Source organism: Ovis aries, chromosome 8, assembly GCF_016772045.2.
Source record: "Ovis aries strain OAR_USU_Benz2616 breed Rambouillet chromosome 8, ARS-UI_Ramb_v3.0, whole genome shotgun sequence".
Lineage (NCBI taxonomy): Eukaryota > Metazoa > Chordata > Mammalia > Artiodactyla > Bovidae > Ovis > Ovis aries.
In genome coordinates this window covers 14,368,195-14,391,912 of record NC_056061.1, presented here as the reverse complement: position 1 = coordinate 14,391,912, position 23,718 = coordinate 14,368,195, and the positions used below count along the sequence as shown (strand labels likewise).

The window sequence follows — 23,718 nt, the reverse complement described above, 5'->3', positions numbered from 1 at the left end:
TAGGTCTTTGTAAATAGGAATAGTATTAATGTATTACTGCATACTGTAGGTATGATACATGAATTAAATGTTTGTATTCATTTTCAGTTTTTGTAGAGTACTGATTTCTGGTATGTAAGGGTAGGGCCCAGTGTCAATCTCTTTGCCCATTTTCACCTTCTTTGAATTATTATTTGAGGACAATAATCACTGACTTTTTAGAGTGATTTTTTTTTGTTTGTTTTACAAAAGATTGAGATTGGATATATCGAAATGTATAAAGTGATTATCTGGTAGACAGACACAATGCAATGTGTGTGCTTCAGGTAATTGTGGGCAAAAACAAAACAACAACAACAACAAAAAAACAAACTGATATAGGTGACCTTATCTGGGATGTGAAATCAGGACGATTTCCAAACTGCAAAACCATACCACTTGTTCACTTAGGGATACTTGTGTACCAAGACTTACCAGTGTCCCATCTTGGCTTGATGTCTGTCCAGGTCTTATTACAGTTTGCTTAAGACCATCAGTATGATAAAGGCACACTAAGAACTGTACCAATTACTACTTTCCATTATTTTTAGACTGTCTTAGATGTCTGAGCCAGAATTCCATCAACTTTACCCTCCGCAAGAAACTCTTATCTGAGTTGTTTGCAAATTATATCCTCCATCAAATTGTAAGTTGATAAAAATCAGAACTGCGTGAGGTATTTCTTACCTAAAAGCTAGTTTATGTTATTCAGTTTCCCTTGTATAAGGATTCACATGATAAGTAACCTAGAAATCAAAGAGGCTGGGGAAAAATGGTCTGTCTTGAATGAACTGGTATAGATCTTTAATTTGGAAAATAAAACTTTCTATTACAGTTGGTGAAAAGTTCAAACAATTAATATATAAATAAAATTACCAAATTACTGAGATGTATAAATATCTCCCTGTTTATAATTTTGTATCAACTATTGAGGGTCTGTTTATAATTTTTTCTGAAAATTCCCTTGAGTGATTATTTTTACTTCATCCTTCCTTAAATAGATTGAAGAAACTAGAAGAGTAGAGAATATCATTATTTGGGAGGAGCAAGTGTTTCCATTCCCTTCCCTCCCTCTTGGAGAATATAAGTTGAAGTCCCAAGTAAAGTTCATTAAAATAAAATTTTTAGAGCCAAAAAATATGGCTTAATTTTAAGATCTATGTTTCATCAGATGACAGTTTCAAAAGTTAAGATCAATATGCTATCTTAACACATATATATGGGATTTAGAAAGATGGTAACAACGATCCTATATGCAAGATAGCATAAGAGACACAGATGTAAAGAACAGACTTTTGAACTTTGTAGAAGAGGAGGAAGATGCGATGATTTGAGAGAATAGCATTGAAATATGTATATTAGCATATGTGAAAGAGATGACCAGTGCAAGTTGGTTGCATGAAGCAGGGCACTCAAAGGCAGTGTTCTGGGACAACCCAGAGGGATGGGGTGGGGAGGGAGGTGGGAGGGGTGTTCAGAATGGGGGACGCATGTGCACCTGTGGGTGATTCATGTCAATGTGTGGCAAAAACCACAACAATATTATAAGGAAATTATCATCCAGTTAAACGAATTAGTTAATAAAAAAGTTACCCCAGCCACTAAAAAAAATCTCACTAGCTTCCATTTTATTCACTGGAAAAAAACAGAATATGGGAGAAGATCAGCCATGAGCTTCAGCCAACACTTCTAGTTGATAGCCTAAGTAAAATTCACTGAAATAAGAAGTGGGAACTTTGGAAGGAAAGTGGCAATATGGAAATTCTTTAAACTGAAATTAATTCTTACAACATTATAATGATGAAACATAGCAAAGCAGCATGTAACAGACTTCAACCTTTACCCTTCAGATCTTCCTTTTGCATAGTCTAAAAAGTTTCTATGGTTTCAAGTATAATTTCTTTATTTTGGCACCAAGATTAATGTAAAATAAACTTACAATGTAAGTTGCAAAGTTGACGACAGTTCTCTGAATGACTGAAAAGCATGAAGTGATACACATCATAGTAATTCATCATTTGTAAAGTTGTTGACAATTCTTTTGGTGTGAGGGGATTTGCTCTCCATTATCAGGTGCTGGTAGAAACATTAAAAAGACATGACTTATGGAGTGGGTTTTATGAGCTGTGTTACTGAAGTGTTGTCTTCCTTTTCAAGAATGATCCAAACAGTGTGCTTCCTTTTTCACTCCACCAGTTCCTGCCTAGAGTGGGTTGATGGACAGAACATTCAGGAATGACAGTCTTTCTTTTCACTGACTAGTAGTGTGACCTAGGGCCAGAACACTCTCTGGACTTCAGTTAACTGGCTTCTAAAATGAGAATTTTGAGCTAGTTGGCCATTAAATTTGTACCCAGCTCTGAAAAAAGGGTGTTTATTTCTGTGTTATATTTTTATTATCCAAATAGTATGCATTCATTGTAGAAAAGGTTTTACATTACAAAAAACAGAATTTTAAAAAGGAAGTTTATCTGTAGTTCCATGCTTCAATACAAAATGTTTTGATCCTATTATCATCCTTCTAGCTTGACCACAACCATAAAACATTTCTGTAATGAATTCGTTCCTGCCAACCAGAGACTCATCTCTAGTCATTAATAATATTTTTCACTGTATGGAGATATGAGTGTGACAGTTGAGCCTGAGACCTTTACTTGCTATAGCTTTTATTACAGAAAATAATAACCCTTCAGTTAGGACAAACCTTGTAGTGACCGCCACCATGAAAGATCATTGCCAATGTTGCACTACTTTGACTGAGCGAGCGATCCTTGAACTTTCAGCCACTAGGGAAGCTGGCTCCAGAATTTATCACTGAGCTACGAGGAGGTGTTAACCCTTACTGGATCAGAAACGGGAAAGAAATCAAGATATATGACTATAGTTTCCTGGAAACACTGAAGATTGCCTATGCTTATTTCAGGGAGATTTACAGTAAAAGAATATATGCACGAAATTTCTTGAACTGTTAGTTTAAAAAGTTTTGGCCAGTCAAACCCAAGCAAAACAAACAAACAATCCTCATAACCATTTATTTCATTTTGTAGTGGATTTGAATTTTAAAGTTATACAAAAATTCAAGTAGGAAAAAATAATATTAATTGTCAAGAAGCTCAATTTAGCTTATGAGTCCATTTTTCTACTCTGAAACCTTAATGTTGCCATTGATAGTAACTTAGTTGCTTCTGCTTTAAACATCAGTCAATTTTAGATTAACATGACCAGCTCATATCCCGCTTTCTTGCCCATTTTTCGCTACAACGTCCTGCCTCTTTTGGGAGATTCTGAGGTTAAGGAGAGTTTTACTAAATGGTGTAGGTATGGGAATGGGATTTCTAATTGACACATGGTTATCACATGGTCCACTGGAGAAGGGGATGGCAAACCACTTCAGTATTCTTGCCTTGAGAACCCCATCAACAGTATGAAAAGGCAAAATGATAGGACACTGAAAGATGAACTCCCCAGGTCAGTAGGTGCCCAATATGCTACTGGAGATCAGTGGAGAAATAACTCCACAAAGAATGAAGAGATGGAGTCAAAGCGAAAACAACAACCAGTTGTAGACGAAACTGGTGATGGAAACAAGATTCGATGCTGTAAAGAGCAATATTGCATAGGAACCTGGAATGTTAGGTCCAAGAATCAAGGCAAACTGGAAGTGGTCAGAGATGGCAAGAGTGAATGTCGACATTTTAGGAATCAGCAAACTAATGTGGACAGAAATGGATGAATTTAACTCAGATGACCATTATATCTACTACTGTGAGCAAGAATCCCTTAGAAGAAATGGAGTAGCCATCATAGTCAAGAAAAGAGTCAGAAATGCAGTACTTGGAAGCAATCTCAAAAACGACAGAATGATCTCTGTTTCCAAGGCAAACCATTCAATATCATGGTAGTCCAGGTCTGTGCTCTGACCAGTAATGCTGAAGAACCTGAAGTTAAACAGTTCTATGAAGACCAACAAGACTTTCTAGAACTAACAGACAAAAAAAAGATGTCCTTTTCATTATAGGGGACTGAAATGCACAAGTGGGAAGTCAAGAAACATCTGGAGTAGCAGGCAAACTTGGCCTTGGAATACAAAATAAAGCAGGGTGAAGGCTAATAGAGTTTTGCCAAGAGAACGCACTGGTCATAGCAAACACCCTCTTCCAACAACACAAGAGACGACTCTACACATGAACATCACCAGATGGTCAACACTGAAATCAGATTAATTGTATTCTTTGCAGCCAAAGAAGGAGAAACTCTATACAGTCAGCAAGAGCAAGACTGGGAGCTGACTGTGGCTCAGATCATGAACTCCTTATTGCCAAATTCAGACTTAAAATGAAGAAAGTAGGGAAAACCACTAGACTATTCAGCTATGACCTAAATCAAATCCCTAACGATCATACAGTGGAAGTGACAAATATATTTAAGGGACAAGATCTGAAAGACAGAGTGCCTGATGAACTATGCACAGAGGTGTGTGATGTTGTACAGGAGACAAGAAGCAAGATCATCTCCAAGAAAAAGAAATGCAAAAAAGCAAAATGGCTGTCTGAGGAGGCCTTACAAATAGCTGTGAAAAGAAAAAGGCAACACAAAGGAGAAAAGAAAAGATATACTCATTTGAATGCAGAGTTCCAAAGAACGGCAAGGAGAGATAAGAAAGCCTTCCTCAGCGATCAATGCAAAGAAATAGAGGGGAACAATAGAATGGGAAAGAGAAGAGATCTCTTCAAGAAAAGTAGAGATACCAACGGAACATTTCATGCAGAGATGGGCACAATAAAGGAAAGAAATGGTATGAACCTAACAGGAGCAGAAGATATTAAGAAGAGGTGGCAAGAATACACAGAACTGTACAAAAAAGATCTTCATGATCCAGATAATCACTATGGTGTGATCACTCACCTAGAGCCAGACATCCTGGAATGTGAAGTCAAGTGGGCCTTAGAAAGCATCACTACGAACAAAGCTAGTGGAGGTGAAGGAATGCCAGTTGAGCTATTTAAAATCCTAAAAGATGATGCTGTGAAAGTGGTGTACTCAATATGCCAGCAAATTTGGAAAACTCAGCAGTGGCCACAGGACTGGAAAAGGTCAGTTTTCTTTCCAATCCCAAAGAAAGGCAATGCCAAAGAATGCTCAAACTACTACATGATTGCACTCATCTCACATTCTAGTAAAAATAATACTCAAAATTCTCCAAGCCAGGCTTCAACAATACGTGAGCTGTGAAATTCCAGATGTTCAAGCTGGTTTTAGAAAAGTCAGATGAACCAGAGATCAAATTGCCAACATCCACTGGATCATCAAAAAAGCAAGAGAGTTCCAGAAAGGCATCTATTTCTGCTTATTGACTATGCCAAAGCCTTTGACTGTGTGGCTCACAATAAACTGTGGAAAATTCTGAAAGAGACAGGAATACCAGACCACCTGACCTGCCTGAGAAATCTGTATGCATGTCAAGAAGCAACAGTTAGTACTGGACATGGAACAGACTGGTTCCAAATAGGAAAAGGAATATGTCAAGGCTGTATATTGTCACCCTGCTTATTTAACTTCTATGCAGAATACATCATGAGAAATGCTGGGCTGGCAGAAGCACAAGCTGGAATCAAGATTGCCGGGAGAAATATCAATAACCTCAGATATGCAGATAACACCACCCTGGATATACAGCCTTGATGTACTTCTTTTCCTATTTGGAACCAGTCTGTTCTATGTCCAGTTCTAACTGTTGCTTCCTGACCTGCGTATAGGTTTCTCAAGAGGCAAGTCAGGTGGTCTGGTATTCCCATCTCTCTCAGAATTTTCCACAGTTTATTGTGAGCCACACAGTCAAAGGCTTTGGCATAGTCAAGAAAGCAGAAATAGATATTTTTCTGGAACTCTCTTGCTTTTTCGATGATCCAGGATGTTGGCAATTTGATCTCTGGTTCCTCTGCCTTTTCTAAAACCAGCTTGAACATCTGGAAGTTCACAGTTCATGTATTGCTGAAGCCTGGCTTGGAGAATTTTGAGCATTTCTTTACTAGCGTGTGAGGTGAGTGCAATCGTGTAGTAGTTTGAGCACTCTTTGGCATTGCCTTTCTTTGGGATTGGAAAGAAAACTGACCTTTTCCAGTCCTGTGGCCACTGCTGAGTTTTCCACATTTGCTGCCATATTGAGTGCAGCACTTTCACAGCATCATCTTTCAGGTTTTGAAATAGCTCAACTGGAATTCCACCATCTCCACTAGCTTTGTTCATAGTGATGCTTTCTAAGGCCCACTTGACTTCACATTCCAGGATGTCTGGCTCCAGGTGAGTGATCACACCATCGTGATTATCTTGGTCTTGAAGATCTTGGATGATCATAAATCCCTTTCTACTGTTTTTTAAATGTAATTGTTTTAAGTCTTACAGGACTCAGAAATCAAACAAAAGCAAAACTTTTATTTTCTTTCAAGTTGTTTTCTTACATTGAAAACTGTGACATTCTGAAACATTTGTTGCTTCTAAGTACTTTCCCAAGTCCTTTATAAAGTGGAAAACCCCAAAGTGTTCTTACTTTATCAGATAATACTTTATCAGCTCTTTCCGAATGCAGTATATATACTGAAAGAAGATGAGGGAAGGGAAATATTAACTGAAAAACTGCATAGTTTTGTATATCAAAATGTTATGCCATTAGACTTAAACTTGCATGTTCAGTAAGTATTTGAAATATCTTTGTTTTAATTTTATTTTCATTAAGAATTAAATTTTTATGATTTTCAAGAATGGGAACTCAGTTTTTTTATGTTGTGCCTGTTGCTGGTAAGTCACTTCAGTTGTGTCCGACTCCATGTGACCCCATAGACGGCAGCCCACTAGGCTCCTCTGTCTCTGGGATTCTCCAGGCAAGAACACTGGAGTGGGTTGCCATTTCCTTCTCCAATGCATGAAAGTGAAAAGTGAAAGCGAAGTCGCTCAGTTGTGTCCAACTTTTAGCGACTCCATGGACTGCAGCCTACCAGGCTCCTCCACCCATGGGATTTTCCAGGCAAGAGTACTGGAGTGGGGTGCCATTGCCTTCTCCGATGTTGTGCCTAAGGGAAAACAGATAATTTGTCTATTACTTAGGGAATGCCTATATCCCTAAGTATTAAAAAAAAATTACCACTTGTAGAGTATACATTATTTTCTTAATTACTCTTTCTGCATTCTATAAGCATCATCACAATTACATAAAATTTTTTCTCATTTTATCAAGAGATGGAGTTAGCTAAAGTGAATCAACAAATGAGGAAACAAGGGTTCAAATCCAGGTCTCTTGACTCCAAAATTCATGCACTTACCAACTATGCTATATTTCCGGAAAATTACTCAACCTCCTTAATCTCATTACAAACCTTCCATGGATCTTAGGAGCAAGGACAACACCTCACACCTTTAAAATCGCCATAGTACTTATCAAAGTTCTAAGCACAAAAGTGAATATAAGTATGTGTGTTTCCAGAATGCACTGTTTTTAAGTTAAAAACATATACCCAACCACTCCTGATTAAAATACATTCTTCAGTTAAATAAATAGACTCAAATCTACATAGATGAATCTCACAAAAAGAATATTAATCCAAAATGCAAGTAAAATTTCTTTTGATTCACTTCAAAATTTTACTAGCATAATGAAATATACATTATTTAGGAATGCATACCTAACTTAAAACTAGAAAATCTAGGAAGGATGATAAAATTCAAGAAAACGCTCTGGAGAAAAGAAAGAAATGTGATTGGGTGGGAAGAATTCAAAGATGTTCACATTTCATCTCTTCGATTAGAGGATGGTTACAATGGTACTATTTATAGCCTTTAAATATCAAATATATATTACATCTTTTCCTTGTTCCTAATGATCTATTTCACATTAAAAAGGACCATTGGCACCCAATTATTTGTCTGCTAGAAATATCTTTTGAGATTTTGTTGGATGATCATAGCTCTTGAGATGCACTAGCTATAGTTTAAATTCGGATTTCTCAACTTCAGTATTGTTGGTATTTTGGACTGGACATGTTATTTTTATTGTTGTTGTGGGAGGCGATGCTATACATTATGGTGTGGTTAGCAGCATCTTTACCCCCTGAATGTTCATAGTACCCCTCTTCTGAGTTTTGAAAACCGAAAATGTCTTCTAACATTGCCAAATGTACCTTGGTGGGGACCAGGAAAAATTCCCCTGGTTGAGAAGCGCTGCTTCAAAGTCTTGGCTTCCCTGGTAATACTCATATTTTTCACTGACTTCAGTACATTTGTACTGTACTTTCTCACTCTCTTCATTATGTGATCGTTACTTATTAGCACAGGATGGAACATGCTGGGAATTTTTAGAAAACATTCTTTCTAACCTTTTCCAGCACATTGTGTATTCAGGATACACTGGATAGTGTGACATTTGGATTCATCATTATGAGTGTTCAGGTCATCCTCACTAACCTGAGAACAGTAAGCAACAACAGTGATTGCACCTCTGGGTGGCTGCAGTTTCACCTTTGACCCAGGGTGCTGAAGGGTCACTTCTCAAGAACAAGCTCTACATGCATGAGCAAGTTGCCAATATGGAAGTGGAAGCAAAAAAAGAAAAAAAATACAAAGAATAATGATAGATTCAATGTCTGCCTAGAACAAAAGAGATAAAAAGACTAAAATAAATGCTAGATGAAAGGTGTACCTTTCCCACAAGATTTTCAAAAGAACCTTGAGAGTTGATTACACAAACTCATATGTTTTGAGATTTAATTAGGTAATGTCTAGGAAAAAAAAAAAAAAAAAGCTGAGCTCCTCAAAGAAAGATGCTATCAAAGTGATTTTTTTATTAACTCTGGTAATTTTGCAACATCTTCAGCTGATGTGTATTTGCTGTTGAAGCTTGTTCATTTCGCCGCTACAAGTTAGTTCTTTTAATCCTTCAGTTTAATTGGCCATTACTTGCACTAGTAAAGCTATCACTAGGAAGATATTTTGAAGTAATAAAATACTTAAATTTCAGTTGTGTTTCTTTTTCATATAGAGAACATGGATATTTACATGTATAAAATCCTCCTCCTACCTTAGAATAAAAGCACATAACCCTATAATAACTATGCTGGACAGACCTTTTCTCCTCTCTGTAGTTTCTACTGTGATTTCCCCCCATATATTTGTTATGGTTACAGTATTTGATAACTGGCAACCCACTCCAGTGGGGGCTTCCCAGGTGGCACAGTGGTAAAGAATCCACTTGCCAAATCAGAAGATGCAAGAGATATGGATTCGATCCCTGGGTTGGGAAGATTCCTTGGAGGAGGAAATGACAATCCACTCCAGTATTCTTGCCTGGAAAATCCCAAGGACCAGAGGAGCCTGGCAGGCTACAGTCCATAGGGTCACAAAAGTCAAGCATGACTGAGCACGCACACATACACAATATTTGATATAGATATTCTATAATCATTTATATTCAACTTTTAATTTCTGCTCTCTGAATAAGTATCCAGTCTCTCTCTATCTATATACACACACACACCAGTAAAGGTCATCATTTGTTCATTCATTTAGGTCTCATAAGGAGTTATGAAGTTAATATTATACAAATTATATTTTTATGATTTGTAGAGAGGCAGACAAATTACACTTGTGCATTTCAAAATGTATACATTTCCTTCACCTTCATTAACATTACATTGATAATTATAAGTTAGTAGATAAAAATAAATTTCCACTGTTACCTAAATATAGATTTGATGGTGTATGAGTCTGAGAATTTTAAATTTATTTGTAAATGTCATTTGTAATTATTTTTCGGTGAAATCTCTATTTTTGCCCTCAACCCATATTTTTATTGGGTCAATGGCTTTATTGAGCTGAAATTGTTTTCGTATACTATTGAAACTGACCCTTTGTCAGGTGTTTCCCTTTGCTTGGGAAAAGTGGTAATTATTTCACTCCTCAGGGCAACTTTATCAAGAAACTATTAATCCTATCCTGTTAAAAATGCGGGACCTGAGTGTTAACCTACATATGCTGCTAGAAACAAAGGAAGTCTACTTTGAATCTACGCTTTGATGGGATACTGAATTCATTAGTAATATGTAAGTCACCTTTTACTTTCTCAAGCCTGTTATCACCTTTAGTTCTGAATTTGGGAAACAACATCATGTTGTGCAACAAATTTATTTTGGGATGTCAAACTAAAGATGATATGTATCTCAGAATACTTTTCCTGAAAACTTTCCCTGTTTAGATTTCTCTTCATGGCCTTTTCATTATGGAGTAAGTAAAGAATAATCTGACTCTTAAAATAATTTAAATAAAGAAGTACATAGTGAGAACCAATCTGTTAGAAAATGAGAAATATAGTCTAGCACTTAATTAGCATAATTTCTCTAATGGAAACTTGATATCACCTCTCACAGAAGATCAATTATCCATTTATTTTTGACCAGAATTGAAGCAGAAGGGAAGGAGGGAGGAAAATCTAATCATTCATTATAACTAGCCAGAAGTAATAAAATTCATAAATATTCTTTTGATATTTACATGAATCATTTTTACCTGATTTTTAAAACGTTTTTTTACTGAGATATAATTTACATAGAGTATTGAAGGCAAATCAGACTTTTACAGCTGGTCCATTTTTTCTCATATATCTTCCCATGTAACAACTTCCTACATCAATACAACTTTTCAGATCCCTCTTTAACCTTCTCATGTATATTGCTATTGGATATTTGCATTATTTTCAATATGGGGCTATGATGGAGACATATGCATTAATTTATGATGGATTTCTGTGTAATTGGTGTTATTGTTGTTGTTCAGTTGCTAAGTAGTATCCAACTCTGTGAACCCATGGACTGTAACCAACCAGGCTCCTCTGTCCATGGGATTTTCCAGGCAAGAGTACTGGAGTGGGTTGCCATTTCCTTCTCCAGGGGATTTTCCCTACAAGGGTAAATGTATTTTGCTTTAGTAAATAATGCCAAAGAATTTCCCAAAGTTCACTGCCAACAGTTAATCATGGGATTACCATGTGCACTGCGTTCTTTTGATTCTTACATTTGATGTTTATGCTCTTTACATTCCCCAGGTGGGTTTATACTTCCCTGGTGGCTCAAATGGTAAAGAATCCACCTGCAGTGCGGGAGAAGTAGGTTCAATCCCTGGGTTCGGAAGTGGATTCCATGGATGGAGGAGCCTGGCAGGTTACAGTCCATGGGGTCACATGGCTGAGTGACTCACTAGCCATTTGCACCCCATTCTTTTGATTCTTGTTTGATGTTTATGCTCTTAACCTTTAAGTCATTCTAAATAGTGTGTTTTATTATCACACTATATTTTAATTTTTATTGCCTTAATGACTTATAATGTAAGCACTTTTAAATACACTATTTGGCATTCTGGATATTTCATATAGTATCTGATTAAGAGTTGCTAACTTAAAAGCATGGTTGACTGCCTCCATATTGATTTCCAAGAATGTTTAAATACATTTATATATGTGAGACCTTTATATTTTGTCTTCTATACTATTTGCCTTTTTTATATGATACCACTTAGATATTTTTTAATTTTAATGAAATCTGATTAATTTGTTCTATTTATGAAATACTTGTTTACCCAAGACCATCAAGATAGTTTCCTATAGTTTCTGCTAGAAGTTTCATTATTTTATCTTTCACATTTAGGTTTATGAACTGTCACAGTATTTGTGTATGTATATGGTTCATTTCAAGGTAGAGTTTATTTTTTCCCAGATAATTGATCCAACAGTTTATTTTGAAAAGACCCTTTTGTTACTGAATTGCTGTGACAGTTCTGGAAAATTATAGGTGACTATAAGTGTAAAGGCCAACCTCTGATCTCTCTATTCTGTTCCAGTGGTCTAATTATTAATCCTTGCACCAAGACCACATAATGTAATTAATATAACTTCTTGGTGAATCTTGAACTCTAGTAGTATAAGCCCCGCAGCTTTACAGTGTAAAGAGATTTAAAGAAATCTCTTTAAAGATTTCTTTCGTGATAGGTAAACAATCTGCCTGCAATGCAGGAGACCCTGGTTTGATTCCTGGGTAGGGAAGATCCGCTGGAGAAGGGACAGGCTTCCCTGGTGGCTTGGCTGGTAAAGAATCTGCCTTCAATGCAGGAGACCTGAATTTGATCCTTGGATTGGGAAGACCCCCTGGAGAAGGAAAAGGCTATCCACCCCAATATTCCAACCTAGAGAGTTCCACTGGACTATATAGTCCAGAGTCAGAGAGTCCCTCCTAGTGACTTTCACTTTCACTTTAAAAATTTCAGTGGAACTCTAGGTACTTTGAATTTTCTCATTAATTTTAGAATTAGATTTTCAGTTTCCACAGTAACAAGAACTGCAGCTACAATATAAACAAAACAACTGACATTTTAATTGGGACTGCATTGAATTTATATATCAGTTAAGAGATAATTAACTTCTTAACATTATCCTGACTCATGAACATGCTCTGTTTCTCTATTTTTGTTGTCTTTATTTTCCTGCAGTGATCATTTAGTAATTGTCATTTTTATACTCTTATAATATTCCATTGTACTTATTCCACAAACATTTGACACTTGTGTTATCTTTTATTTTGGTCTTTTCCCTTAATTTGCTGATGATTTGTTTCTGGAATATAAATATGTTCATTAGTTTTGTACTTTGACCTTGTTTCCAGTGAACTTGTTCACTTAGTTCTAATTGTTCATAGATTCTTTGGAAAATAAAATGTTTTGCTTTTTGTTTCAGATCCTTGCATTTTATGTTTCTTTTTTTATTGTGCTGGCTAGAACCTTCAGCATGTTAAATAGATGTGGCTGTACTGCATATTCTTGTCTCATTTCCAACCTCAGAGGGAAAGCATTCAGTATTTCACCATTAAATACGGTATTACTTGTACATGTTTTAGTAGGTATATTCTATCATACTGAAGAAGCTCCTTTATATTCCTAGCATTTTAAAAGTTTTAGCATGATTAGGTATTAAATGTTATCAGATGATTTTTTGCACCTACTAAAATAATCATATGATTCTTCCTTTTTACTGTATTGATGTGATACTGTATCAATCAGTTATCTTGACTGATAATTTGTAAATCACATCCTTAACTGAAAAATCATCAAAGAGATTATAATATGCAAATAATATCTGTTAGATAATAGTTATAAAAAGCTAGAAAAATACTATTGTAAATTTCCATAAAATCCCCAGTGTTTTGTGACAGTGTTTTAGTCATACAAATATTAATTATTTGGGAGATAGTCATCTATGTGGGATTTTTAATCAGAACTGTAAATAATTTATATACAATACCTTGTCACGTGGCAGGCCAGCAAAAAGTAGAAACTGTATAATGAGTTTCAGGCATAAAAAACGGTGGAAACTGCATGATGAGTTGTGAGGGCTGGCATTTTAAAACATACCGATTTTTCTAGACTAGAAGCCATTTGAATTTAAGCTGCAAGGGCATGACGTATTTTTGAAAATATGGACTTTACTTTTGCTTTTTGCTTTATTTGCATTGGCTAACCCAAATCCTAAGAGGGTGTCCAGAAGATTTCTCAAGAAAAGTACAGGGAATGACAGAATGAAAAAATTGATGAAGGAAGTCTTTGAAAGGTGTAATTGGGGAAATTAGGAAATGGCAACAAAGTCTTATTCTAGATCGATGATGAAAGCATAGACATGTAATGTATGCTGCCTTTTTTGCTATGTTGTGTCAGAGAGGCAATTGTGGTATGATTTAACAGTTACATGACATGGAGATTAAATGGAAAAAAACAATTTGAAGGAAAGTGAAAAGCAGATTATATTACTGCTTCTGAACTTGGGGAACTGATATATGAGGATAATAGAGAAGCAGGTAATTGATGTGTAGTGAATGAGAGATTATGAAATCTGGTATTTTAAAGTGTACAAGGTAATGAGCATAAATGAAAAGATAAAATGGCATGAACTCACTTCGTATTACTGTATGTGCCTTTAGTTTTAAATTGCACCTTAAGGTCCCGTGCACAAGGCCCTAGCAACAATGAGAAGCCCAGAAATGCAAATATCGGGAAAGCAAGACAAAAATGATAGTAGGTCCCACTTTTCATAAACTTTACATCGACTATGATGGCCAAATGGAGTGAAGGAAGGTTGAGTTGCTTTAGGACAGAAATAAAAGGATGTTTTTGACAGTAGTGTATATTGTGAGCTAGGGGCTTATATTTGAATACTAAAAGTATTTAATTCTAGGAATTTAGAGGGACTAGGATTGGGACCAGAGAAGGCGAAGTATGTCACTGGATACTATTGTTTGACTAAGGTATAAGGGAGAGAAACAAAGGGAACAGACTTCATGTTGGTTCTTTCAAATTTATACATCTTTCTTTTTTCTTTTCGGAGTAGAGGAGGCAGGATTTAGAGTTGTTGTCCTTGATTCCTGAGCATATCAATATTTACTGAACACCTTCTCTGTACCAGAAACTGCTATAGATTCCAGGATTTTAGCAACGAGGAAGAGATACAAAGTCTCCTGTTTTTTGAGAGACAAGAAAAAGTAAGAAATTCAAGATAAATACATGAGCAGGATAATTTCTGAGTGAAAGATGCTATAACAGGATTAACAGAGTGATGCTAGAGAGACTGACAGGTAAGGACTACTTTAGTTTGGGTAATCAAGGGACGTTTTTCTGAAAATATGGCCTTTACAATGAAACACGAGTAGTCAACCATACAATGATTTGGGCAAAGAGTGTTCCAGGCAAAGCGAACAGTAAGTTCAAGAGCACTTAAGCATTGTTTAGGGACCAAAAGAAATCCAGTGTATCTGGCAAAGCATGAAGTCAGCCAATCAGCATGGAATGAATTTGTAAGATACAGACAGATCCCATAGGGCATTTAGAGTATTGGAAAGAGTTGGAATCCTAAGTTAAAGAGAAAATTGTTGGAAGGCTCTAATCCAGAAAGTGAAATAATTCCAGTTTATATTTTAGGAGGTATCTGACTACCTTGTGGAGAATGCAGAAGTGGAAGTAGGGTACTTTAGGTAATCGTAATGGTGCGTGCGTCTGTGCTCAGTCATGTATAGCTATGCGACCCTATGGACGGTAGCCTGCCAGGCTCCTCTGTCCATGGGATTTTCCAGACAAGGATACTGGAGTGGATGCCATTTTCTCCTCCAGGGGATATTCCAGACCCAGGGATAGAATCCAAGACTCCTGTATCTGGCAGGGGGATTCTCTACTACTGAGCCACCTGATGAGACATAATGATGAATTGGCTAAAGCAGTAACAAAGCATGCTGGTACTATTGTGATGTATATTAACAACTAGGAATTCAGTTACCTATGCGGTAGGGTGGGAAGTGTTTACAAAAAGGAAAGTCTTTTTTTAATGACAGTGTGTGTGTGTGTGTGTGTGTGTGTGTACACATGGGCTTCCCAGGTGGGACAGTGGTTAAAAAAAAAAAAAAAATTCACCTTCCAATGCAGGAGAGGCAAGAGATGTGGATTCAATCCCTGGATCAGGATGATTCCCTAGAGTAGGAAATGGCAACCTGCTCCAATATTTTTACCTTGAAAATTCCATGGGCAGAGGAGCATGGCATGCTAAGTCCATGAAGTCTCAAAGAGTCAGACAGAACTGGGAACTGAATACACACACACACACACACACACACACATACACACACACACGTATATATCCCTGGTACAGATAGTTTGATTATATATTAAGAGTTTTAAAAGTAATTTTAAAAAATGAAAGAGCTAGCTTTGCTTTTACTTTTCTTGTGTGTGTAATACATTTTTGTCTGACATTATTCATAAATGAAATAAGTAATCCTGCAAGAAATAAAAGTATTGTTTTCTTTTTGAGAGATTCGTGAAGTTGTTTTTACACTGACCTAGGGAGCCATTGTTGAAATTAAAAACCTCATTTTCTCATAACTGACGTCTCAGTGAAGGGCCAAGTGCTCCTGACATAAAATTAGATGAGTTTATTGAGCATTCTCCCTTTAGGGTCTTATTTACACCATTCTTGATTGTGTCTGTCTGCTTCTCAAACTTTCCCGTCAGTGGCCTTAAAATTCAGCCTCTTGAGATTTGTATTTATTGTATTTTTATGTTGATCTCTCTAATGAACATGAAATTAAACTAATCGGGATATGGGAGTTTGTTTCTTTTTTACCTGTGATTTCCTTCTGGTAGTTACTTTTTATGTGAATGTGTATGACCTGCCTACCATTGTAAAGTGGGATAAACACTGAGAACACATTTAATTGGAGATGAAAGTGATCCATATGTGTTCTCATTTACTCAGCCTGCCTACAATTTTGTGCAAAAGCTTGCATATCAAAATTCCTGCACATAATCCAGTATGAATAATCTATCTAGTTAATTTTCCTACTGTGTTAGTTTGCTAGTGTTTCCATAACAGAAACTAAAGACTGAGTGACTTCAACCACAGAGATTCATTTCCCAGCACCTTTGGAGGCTGTAACTTTCAGAGGCCAGCAGGGTTGGCTTCTCTCCTTGGCTTGCAGATGGCTACTCTTATGATGCCTCTTCACCTGGTCTTTTTTTCCTCTGAGCACAGGCATCCCTGGTGTCTCTGTGTGTCCTAATCTCTGTTGCATAAAGACAACAAGCCTCATTTAATTTAATCACCTCTTTAAAGGTGTAATATTTAAATATGGTTGCACTCTGAAATACAGGGTTAAAGCTTTAGCAGATGAATTGGAGAGGGATACAATTTAGCCCATAATCCCACTGAAAATGGAATGAAACAAGTTGACATCGTAAAATCTCTAAAGTTCTAAAATCAGTAGGGTGAAGTTAGGCATTCAGCTTTAACAGAAAACAGTCACTATTTTGCTCTCTCCCTATCCACACACGCAAAACACCTCTGGATGTAACCCCAAGACTAGCCCATTTGACATTTAAATCTTTTCGACATATAAGAGCATGCAGTACCCATGTGACTGGACAAGACAAAACTTAGTTTCACTGAGGATTTGTAGTCCAGAACCCTTTCTTACTTGGCAGACCCTTACATTACACAGAACTAGCTCATTAGATACAACTTTAATAGCTATTATAGTAAGTAACCAACACTGTGTTTGAAAGAAGCTTATGCTTTGGGGGTCATAGAGACCTGACCCCCATTTAGTTGATCTTAAGCATCAATTTGCTCATCTGTGTAATACAGTTATTAGTAGATACCTCATCGGGTTTTGATGGGGATTAATGGAGATGACATAGATGTCAATCCTGACACACATGTGTATTCTTTTTCTTTTTTTTTTTTTTCAATTTTTACCTTATTTTACTTTACAATGCTGTATTGGTTTTGCATACATTGACATGAGTCCACCACGGGTGTATACAAGCTCCCAATCCTGAATCCCCTCCCACCTCCCACCCCATATCATCACTCTGGATCATCCCCATGCACCAGCCCCAAGCATCCTGTATCCTGTGTATTCTTCATAGATTTTAGGGTAATTAGGATGCAAAGATACAATACATTGCTATCTATTACTCACCCACTCACTCTTAATTTAGTTCCCCCTATAGATGTTTCCATAATTTGTTTGCCCATTAAACTTAATAATCCAGAAGGATCTCATGTCTTCACTATGGGCTTCCCTGGTGGCTCAGACAGTAAAGAATCTTCCTGCAGTGCAGGAGACCTGGGTTCAATCCCTGGGTTGGGAAGATCCCCTGGAGAAGGGAATGGCTGCCCACGCCAGTATTCTTGCTTGGAAAATTCCATGGTCAGAGGAGCCTGACAAGCTGCAGTCCATGGGGTCACAAAGAGTTGGACACAACTGAGCAAATGACACTTTCATGTCTTTACTGGAAGATATAGCAAGATTTAGAGTAACAGAGGCCTTCAAAAGTTTGTTAAATTTGTCTTAAGTCCACTGTGTACAAACAGTGGTGGATGAACATCCTCATGTATTAATCATTCAGTGTCCAACCTGAAGAAAAAGTTTGATTGTTACAGACAGTGATAAAATTGTTACAGGTTGGGTTTGAGGGACACTCAAACCCAACTCAACTAATATTTATAGTAGTGGCTTATACTGTGCATTGTTTTTGCCAGTTCTTAGAAATGCCTGCACTCAGAGAGTTGCACATATTTGGCAATTAGATGGATGGAAAAAACTGAGTCATGTCTAGTTTGAATAATGAACTTACCTGTTGGTCTTAGAATGGTGACGTCCTCAAAATTGAGGGACTAAGAAACAGAATTTGAAGTGAACTCAGAAAACTCAAGAGTAAGAGACTATATTTACTTTAGATTGTAGTTATTTGGACGTTTCCAACAGCAAATCATGCCTGTGGAAGAAAAACATAAACAAATCTGGACCACGCGATATGCCTGAGCAGGCTCTGAAGCTGCAAATACTAAACCAGAGCCTTGATAATGGCGGGAGAGTGTTTTGTGGTCCTCGGCCAGCCAGTGTTTGCCTTCCGTCTATTCTCTCTTACTGCTTCATCTTGAAGCCATCATGGGAGTTGGGGCTTGGCAAAGACGCTTATTCTAACTAAGCAGTGAGTCTCATTTGGCAGGGGGAAGGGAACATAAACCCTAGATTGTGTATCCCATCAGAGTACAATCAGGAAAAGTGTCTTCCTTCAAGATAATATACCTAGTGGGAAATCCATTCAGTTGGGTGAGGTGATGTGCAGCGAAAATGGGACAGAGCTGTAGGGTAGGAAAAATAACCCCTCACTTTATCTGCACAGCAGGCTCTTCTCTTTCACTCTAAGCACTAAGAGCAGCAATCTATTCTCAATGCCACTCATGCTCAAGCCAAGACCCAATCGCTCCCAAGTGTACTTGCTGTATTGCAAGCTATCAAGAGGCTACAAGAGTAATTCCAGTGAAAAATATATTCAAGTTGTCTTTTAGAACAGCTATATTTGGGGATAATGCTATTTCTCACATGAAATGCATGCATCAGTACCTGTTACATGTATATGTGCATATATATTAAACTTGGCTTCTGAATACATTTCCAATTTATGTACAAGTTAAATGTTCATTTAAAACCAAAGTGTTTGTACATATCCTAGTCACCAGAATGACTATATTTGGTTAATTAAAACAAAGGATAGCAGTTTTATTTTGTTGACTCTAAACTAACAATACTAGGAATTGTTTCAGAAGAGAAATTTATGTAAGTATCTCTATTATGTATTAGAACTGTTCTTATGGGTGTTTTGGTCTGAAATTTGAAATTTATGATTCAAACTGCAACAAAATTTTAATTTGATCTATAAGGTATCTGCTTTCCCATGAGAGTTTCACGTGAACAGATAAAAGTTCCTTTTTTAAATTTCAAGTTCCAGTTGTTCTCTGATACAAGTGAGGCTGGCTTTCTTAAATTTAAAATTTCTATATATTGATTATTAATTGAACTCTTTATTCACAGTTTTAACTTACACTAAGTGGGATTGTCTCTGAAAGGGCTGCTGAAAGTTGTTCTTATATTAAATTACAAATGATCACATTAATAGAAAATGAATCCAAAAGCAAGCAAACTTTATCTTTTAAAATGTCTGCTATTTTAATGACATTTTAAATGTATTTTAATGATAATACTCATGACATTAGGAATAGCAATGACACCAAGGTTTTCACTTTATAAATTGAAACCTAAAGTTTAAAGTAATTGAAATATTGAAAAGTAAGCATGCACAGGATATGTTTTATGCAAACACCAGCTTTCAGAACATATTGCTGTAATTTAGACTTTAAAATTCTTTGAAGTTTAAGAGGGACTTTGGTTTGTTGGGAAAGCCTTAGAAAATAAAAATCATATTTTAAATTTCTTTTATCTTGGGGGGTGGTCAGAGAGATCTGATGTTAGATCCTAGTTGTACAACTTACTTGATTTCAAGCAGGTCAGATAATGCTTTAGGTGTAGTGACACATTGATATTGGTCTAAGGTTATGGAGGGTTAGTTGAAATGACACTTATAATGTACTGACAGACATAGTAAACTCACTGCAGGAATAAAGACGATTAGAATGGGATGGTGGAGAGCTGCTGTCTTTAATCTGATTTGTCACCCACTTATAATTCAACTTCTTTTGGATCTTTCTTTTATGACATCAAAAATTAGATACTCATTGAATGAGATTGTGTTAAACATGAATGAAGGATTTTGTTGCTTTTGTTGTTGTTATTGTTCAGTCACTAAATCATGTCTGACTCTCTGACCCCATGAACAACAGCACTCCAGGCTCTTCTATCCTTCACCATCTCCTGGAATTTGCTCAGATGCATGTCCACTGAGTCAGTAATAGTGTCTAACCATCTTATCCTCTATTGCCCCCTTCTCCTGTCCTCAATCTTTCCCAGCATCAGGGTCTTTTCCAAAGAGCAGGCTCTTTCCATAAGATGGACAAAGTCTTGGAGCTTCAGCTTTAGCAACAGTCCTTCCAATGAATATTTAGGGTTGATTTCCTTTAGGATTGACTAGTTTGATTTCCTTGCTGTCCAAGGGACTCTCAAGAGTCTTCTACAGCACCACAATTTGAAAGCATCAATTCTTCAGTGCTCAGCCTTCTTCATGGACCAGTTTTCCCATCGGTGCATGACTACTAGGAAAAACCATGGATTTAAGTATACAGACCATTGTCTGAAAAGGGATGTCTCTGCTTTTTAATACTCTGTCTAGATTTGTCATAGCTTTCCTTCCAAGGAGCAAGTGTCTTTGGATATCATGGCTGCTGTCACAATCCACAGTGATTTGGGAGCCCAAGAAAGTAAAATCTGTCACTGTTTCTACTTTATCCCCATCTATTTGCCATGGAGTGATGGGACCAGATGCCATGATCTTAGTTTTGTTTTGTGTTTTAACTTTAAGCCAGCTTTTTCACTCGCCTCTTTCACCCTCATCAAGAGGCTCTTTAGTTCCTCCTCACTTTCTGCCATAAGGGTGGTGTCATCTGTATATCTGAGGTTATTGATATTTCTCACGGCAATCTTGATTCCAGCTTGTGATTCATCCAGCATGGCATTCTGCATGATGTGCTATGCATAGAAGTTAAATAAGCAGGGTGACAATGTTCAGCCTTGTTGTATTCCTTTCCTAGTTTTGAACCATCAGTTGTTCCATGTCCAGTTCTAATTGTTGCTTCTTGACCTTCAAACAGGTTTCTCAGGAGACAGATAAGGTGGTCTGGTACTCCCATCTCTTATAAGAATTTTCCACAATTTGTTGTGCTCCACAAAGTCAAAAACTTCAGGCAATGAAGCAGAAGTAGATGTGTTTTTTTGGAACTCTTTTGCTTTCCCCATGATCCAAAAATGTTGGCAATTTGGTCTCTGGTTCCTCTGCCTTTTCAACACCCAGTTTGTACATCTGGAATTTCTTGTACTGCTGAAGCCTAGCTTGAAGGATTTTGATGTTTTTACAACAAGAGGAACAGAAAAATGCTACAGATAAGGTAAAATATAGAGAAGCTGAACTGTGCATGTGTATTACATAAAAAGTAGAAATTATTCTGGATGCCAGCTGTAAATAATATCTCACTTTTCCACAGTTATTCATACATTCTAGTTCCAGAGTGTTTATGACATTTGGAAGCCTAAAGTTCATTTCTGAGTAAAACAGGCGATGAATATTGATCACAAACTCAAAATCACTGTGGGCCAGATAGTTCACATAAAGAAGTCCTGCTGGAAGAAGCCATAGAAAGTAAAGGCCAAACCCTGGGCTAGCCATCGTCTGTGGCCTGCCAGTTTACAAGCTTCTGAGTGGCTTTTAGGAATCTAAGTAATGTAGTACCTTTTCTTAATAATCTTTTACATTTAATCAGCTAATATGGTAATACTTCCCTAGACATGAAATCCTTTTAGGCATAGTTCTAATGCATATGAAATTATTGTGTACGTAGGACTATTCTTAATCTAATAGAAATTTCGCTGCCCGAGGCTATGTTGTAGCAGCATACTGTCTAGGTTATCCGTTCAGTCACTCAGTCATGTCTGACTCTCTGCAAGCCCGTGAGCTACCAGGCTTCCCTGTCTATCACCAACTCCCAGAGCTTGCTCAAACTCATGTCCATTGAGTCACTGATGCTATCCAACCATCTCACCCACTATCATCCCTGTCTCCTCTGTGTAGGTTATAGTAGCCTGGTTTTCTGATTCCACCTGTGTTAAACAGTTGCTTCCTAAAATGTTGATCACATTTATATATCAAACAAAGCTTCCCTGGTGGCTCAGATGATAAAGAATCTGCCTGCAATGCGGGAGGCCTGGGTTCAATCCCTGGGTTGGGAAGTGCCCCTAGAGGAGGGCATGGCAACCCACTCGAGTATTCTTGCCTGGAGAATCCCCATGGACAGAGGAGCCTGGAGGGCTGCAGTCTGTGGGGTCACAAAGAGTCGGACACAGCTGAGCGACTAAGCACACAGCGCATACATCAAACAGAGTATGCTGTCTTTGATCTTTACACTGTTAACACTGTAACACTGGTTGATGCTTAGAAATCACATATGTATTATGCAAAATACTAATTAATCTGTTTAAATTAGAGTAGTTAGAATTTTGAGTCCTAAATATATTTTAAAAAAATAAAACAAGGAAATGATTCTCCCCTGTGCCCATCCAGGAAAGAAATGTACTATAGTTAGAAGTCAGGCTAAAATAAGTTTCTGGTAAACATGCTCAAAGTATAATGAACAGTGTTACTTGATATTTGTGAATCTAAAATGCACCCATAAGATATGTGTTAAACGCTCAGTTTTGCAAAAGGCCGACAAGAACGTCTCATTGCTATTCTTTTTTTTACTACTGTATATTTTTGTAAGTATTAAAAGAGCCAAGAATTTTCACAGCTCTATTTCTAACTATGATACACCAAAGATTTTCCATATGATTATTTCTAAATAGCAAAATATTCTGATATAATAACTTTTCACATTTATAATGTGTTTAAATGGTAAGATACTTAATTGTCTTTTATGTTCAGTTTTTAAAGTTACTCTCATAAAGCTATGTTCTATATAACCACTGTATCTAGTGAATTTTTTTTTGAGGACCCACTACATTGAAGAAATTTGGTCATATTGAGGGTAATCTTAAAAGGAGAAACAAGTAATTAAAGGAATGGGAAGTAGAATCTGTGAGTGACGATGAAAGGGACAAAGAGTTTGGAGAGAGATGAAAATGATCCTCAGTTACAAGACAGCTTTCATACTAAAGAGAAAAAACAAAAAAGTCTCCACTTATACAAATGATGAATTAAGGTGAAATGAGCTGGAGATTGAAGGGAAACAAATAGGATAACCAACTACTGTAAACAGACTCAGAATCACTAAGCATGAGTGACTCATTCTTTAGTCCTGCTTCTGCTTCTCTGACTCAAGCACCACCAGGCAGTACTTGGATTTTTTTTTTTTTTTCTTCAGTCCTTTCTACCTATACAAAGTAATGGATGTAAAAAGCTTTGTAAAGGGATTTTCTGAAACCCCACCCCAAAGAGACGAAATAATAGAAAATGTTTTAACCGTTATTTTAGTGCCTTTCTTTTCAGTACTTCCAATGAACTTTGCAAGTAAACTCTTGATACACATTCATGTTATACCATGAAATCAGAAACCCTAGGATAAAACAGTCTCTGTCCCAGGGATACTACAGCAAACACACGGGATCACTCTAGATTTTAAAC

General features: G+C 36.9%; 1 protein-coding gene across 4 annotated transcripts in view; it reads left to right on the top strand.

The window, feature by feature from the left end:
• NKAIN2 (sodium/potassium transporting ATPase interacting 2) overlaps positions 1-23,718 on the top strand; it is a 1,193,593-nt gene that overhangs the window by 400,776 nt on the left and 769,099 nt on the right. The window lies entirely within an intron of this gene.